The sequence below is a fragment of the Symphodus melops genome (genome assembly GCF_947650265.1).
Source record: "Symphodus melops genome assembly, chromosome: 12".
Classification (NCBI taxonomy): Eukaryota; Metazoa; Chordata; class Actinopteri; order Labriformes; family Labridae; genus Symphodus; species Symphodus melops.
Window position 1 is genome coordinate 24,145,927 of NC_136702.1, and position 4,704 is coordinate 24,150,630.

General features: G+C 44.7%; 1 long non-coding RNA gene across 1 annotated transcript; it reads right to left on the reverse strand.

Annotated features, from left to right (window-relative positions):
• Positions 1–379: 379 nt before the first annotated feature.
• On the reverse strand, positions 380–3,267 carry LOC306833246. Its single transcript, XR_013780326.1, has 3 exons — positions 3,079–3,267; positions 2,298–2,442; positions 380–760 (listed from the first exon to the last, which is right to left on the reverse strand). It is a non-coding gene; the product is annotated as an uncharacterized lncRNA (long non-coding RNA).
• Positions 3,268–4,704: the final 1,437 nt, after the last annotated feature.

Below are 4,704 nucleotides of genomic sequence, written 5' to 3' on the forward strand. Positions count from 1 at the left end.
CATAACGGTGGACTGCTGAGCCCATTGTTAGCCAGTATGGTGCATATTGTTTTTTGTTTTTCTTTCAATGATATTACTGTGACTAGTATAAAATTATCCTCATGAATATTTTGGATTCTTTCTGCTGATAGTAAATAGCAGTTAATGCTATCCAGGACACTGTGCTTCTCTTAGACTAACAAAGACGAGTAAAGCTTTGAAATATGCCTCCTGAAGGACGATCAGGATGATGCTTTTCATTTCAGATGTAACTTGTTACTTCTGCTTCATTTAAAGCCCGGGAGAAGCTCAGTATCTTCAGGGGTTCCATCTTGTTATGACATTTTATACACTTGAAATACAACTGGACACAAACAAGTGGCCACCAAAGATCAGCAGTGTTTTACTGTACAGTCTGACAGTAATTAACATGGAGGGGATGAGGTCCATATATGGCCATGCTGATGATGGCAGTCCCAGTTGCACTCTTTCAGCTGTGCTGCGTCTCACAGCGACCCTGAAGGCTTCAGGGTCCTTCGTCCATCTGCTGCAGGGCCCTTCGTCCCTCACGGCCGACCACCTGGACGTCCGTCAGCACCAGGGGCCGTGGGGCCTCTGGAGGTGCAGAGTCTTTGAGAAGTTCATTCCCAGAGGAGGGGAGCTGATTCAGAATGTGTCTCGGGAGCGTGTCGTCATCTCCTGCTTCTCTGGTTCCTTCACTCATCACCAGTTTCCCCGGGACCAAACTGAGCTCAGACGTAATGGGGATGTTGGGAGGAGGCTGCAGGCATCGACAAATGTGAGCAGCACAGGTGACAGAGGATGTCAGGCTTCTACAGGCTTGTTTTAATGACAGGCTGCACTTAACAGGGACAGACTGAAGTGAGACCACCAAGCGTCAGCACTCTTTCAATGTCAGCGTAATACCTCGTCTGTAAATCAACAATGATGACGATTAGTATGAAGAAAAAAAAAACATCCTGATAATACTAATCATATCTCAGTAAAGGCTTCAAAAATGTGAACTTTCAACCAGCTAATGTTAAGCTGCTCTCAGTTTTCTACTTGTGTTTCTTGCTGACATAAACTGGATTTTCCCAGTTTTTTCCCATTTCCCATATTTTGTGTTTTATCAGTGCGATGGGAAACAACACATCCAGAACTGATAGGGATGTTTAAATGTAGGCTAAGCAAGTGGCTACAACCTCCCTGACAACATAAACAACAGCATTGAATTGGTCTACAGATCCACAGCAATGTTCTCTATTGAGAAATATCAGAGAAAGCATGCAGCACATTAAAAAAAACAAACCCTGACCTATTTAAGGATCTGGTTGCATCACGCATTGAGAAAAGTCAGAGATACATTTATCAACTGCACACAGCAGAGAAAAAATTCACCCAAAGTCGTGACTTTGTAGTCCACAATTTTTCGAGTTCAACATTTAGTGGTGGTTTCAAAAGAGCAGGTATGATCAGGAGCAAACACCTGGAGCGAGTGGGGAGGGGGTGGGGGGGTGCACACCCACAGACTGTCTGCACACGGCCAGTGTCATGTCAGTGCACATGATTAATCTGCTGCATCCTGGTTTTTTTGTTAGCTAGTATGTTCTTCTCTGCTATTATGTCTATACTAGTGTGGGCACATCCAGGTTAACTGCATACAGGTGCGGGACAAAAACAAGTATGAACAGCAATAAAGAGGGGAAGGTTCCTCTTTATTAAGAGCAGCGTAGGAAGTCACTGCTCATCGGGAGCTGAAGAGTGTGCAGACCTCCCTCTCTCTCCTCTCTGCACATTGTGTCTAACTCTACAAAGCATTCCTATTCTGTCTCTTATTTACATTGTCCCTGTCGCATTGCCCCCTCACTAACCTGCACTGTGTCTCTACACCTCGCCTCATTTTATGATCACAACGTTTGACAAATCTGAGTTCTGCTTTCACATCCGCTTGTAGTGAAAACATCAACACGCCCCTCGAGCTGGTCGACGCAGACGAGCAGCTTTCTCCCTTTCTATTATAAAAATCAAAATCGAAATGACGTGTTGGAACGAGAAAAAAAAAAGTTTTGTCTAAATGTGATTTCAGCTTGATTTTAACACGGAAACAAGTTTTGTTGGATGATTGCCTTCAGGCAGGGACTGTAGCTGCACACTCTTATCACCCCTGAATTCCCCACACTCAGATGGATACAGATACACACAGGTTGGGCAGTGTAATTTGCACAGGGAAAAGATTGCAGCACCGAGGCGTCTGTTGATAATGTGCCCTGGTAAAACAACACCGGGTTTATCTGGCAAATACTCTGCGAAATTACCTGTCGCCCTGCCGGGCCCGGAGGTGACGAGTCAAACGCTTCTCTTGTTGTCTTCTGCTCTTGCCGGGTCTCTTTTGCATCAGTTATTGGAATCAGTGCGAGGCCTCCAGACAATTACAGAAGAAAGGATGTGAAGAAGCGGCAGCTGAAAACACACATGGCATAAAAGATTCAGTGTGACAGAGAGCTACAAAGAGGAACAAAGTTTTAATGAAGAAGCTGAAAATGGTTTGATAGTTGTGTCAATCTCAGGGAGCACATCAGACTTATAGATGGCAAAACTTGTCAAAAAAAAAATCTTTCAGTGAAGATGATTAAATTTTGCTTGACACTGTACCATCTCTGGCCTTAGTATTAACTGCTACTCAAAGTGAGGAGTGACTAATGAAGTGGATTGGGCTCTGAGGGCAGAGGCAAGTTGAAGAATTAATGTCATGGATGAATTAATAGACTCCTTGTGCTCTTCCAACCTCGCCGCACGAGGATGAAGGTCCGCTAATTAATAACAAAACAAAGAAGAGATGATAAAATGTGCGTACGGAGGCTGTGTTTGCCACATGAAAGACACTAATGCCGCTTGTAAGAAGAAAGGCAATTAGACAGGAGCACAGGCGTTAAATTAAAAACATGTTTTTTTTTTTGTCTTTAACATTTTCCACCTTTCCTTAAAGAGAGCTGAAGACCAAAGCAGCAGCCGCAGCAGCTCCGCCTCTGCCTGTCAGGGTGACAGGGACAGTGTCATAGAGGCTTTTGATGCTCTAACTACCGCTCAAACACTCACTTGACTGACTGAAGTTTGCAACCCGCTGCCATGGAAACAGCATTGCACTCTGGTGCTCTGCTTTATTTCCAGACGGGCAATCTTAAACACACTGAAACGTGGTTAAACATTTCATATTGCATTCATAACGAGTTACACAAGCAAATGAAATCATCACTGATTGACTCAAACCTCTGTCCACGACTAAACTCGAACTGGACTGTTGCCAAGCAAACCAAATGTTCCCTTGCACCATTACTTCTTTATTTGTCTCCATGGTTACCACAGATCTGGGGCCTATTTGAAAACACAGACTGTAAATATGAATGGGTGAAGACCGAGTGACGTAATCCATCTGCTCCTGCAGGGGGCTCTGGAGGCTCATCGGCAGAAGCAGCCGCCATGTTGGAAATAATAGACGGCGATCTGCAAGTTTACTGTGGTCGACGACACGTTTTGCAAAATGTGTTGAATTCAGCGAAGAGTTTAAATGAGCACCTTTTTATAGTCAGGCAAATCAAATAAAAATGAACTGACGAGGTGCACACGCGCACACACACACACACACACACACCTGGAGTGATTAACGGATGCAATCAAACGTCCCATCCATCCCACTTCTCTCTCTCTCTCTCTCTCTCTCTCTCTCTCTCTCTCTCTCTCTCTCTCTGGCTCATCTGTGCCCTGTTGCCAACCTCTCCTCCCCTTGACCCCGCCTGCAGACCCTCTCCTCACGTCTCTCCACAGTCCATAGACAGGAAGTCACAGTGATTTATGCCTCTGCATGTGTGTCTGTGTGTATTTGGTCATGTATGTGTTACAGAGTTGTGTCGGGGATTTCCTCTGGCTGACTCGCAGCAGCGTAATGATGCTTATTCTCTGCTGCACGTTCACTGTGGTGCACTTTCAAAAATAAATCACGGGTGGAGCTGGCTGTTGTGTAATAATGACTTATTCATGTGTTTGTTTGCTTCATTGCACACACCTGGATTCTTATTTAACTGTTGCTCTTCACTGTTTGTCAAATTAAAAAATAAAAGTGTAATTAAATTAAAGCATTATCCTGAACTACCTTTTTATTTCCCTGATGAGCTGATGGGAGTCGACCTTTATTCCATGCACAGGATACTTTGACATATCAGACGAGTCAGCCGAGAGCAGAGCGCTCCGAGATCGAGATAAGACCCAGACATTTTGGGATATGACAACCGGGACAGGAAGTCCGACAGAGCCTCCGGTCAGTTTCAAAATAAAATACAGCATCCAGCCTCCTGATCATATTTTTCATCCCCCTATCAACATTACGTCCACACAGGCACCGAAGTCGAGCAACATTTTCTTTTCTTGTCGTTCTTCTGTGATCTTGTGAAGCCGGCGGCTCACGGCTGCTTACGCTCCACACACGGAGCACGCGGGGCGCATGCCATCAAAACGGAGGAAGACCGTGGTGCTGCTGCGACTTCACGTGCTGCAACAAATACGTTTGTTTTTTCTGTTTGTCACAGAACTCAAACTTCTATTTTCAGAACCAATTATTTTCTACATAATTAACCCTGCGTACCCAAGTTAATAATGTCCCAATAATCAATCCAAAAGGCAACAAGCTGTTCTTCAGTGTTTCTCTAACCCCGACAGTCTGGGACAGAG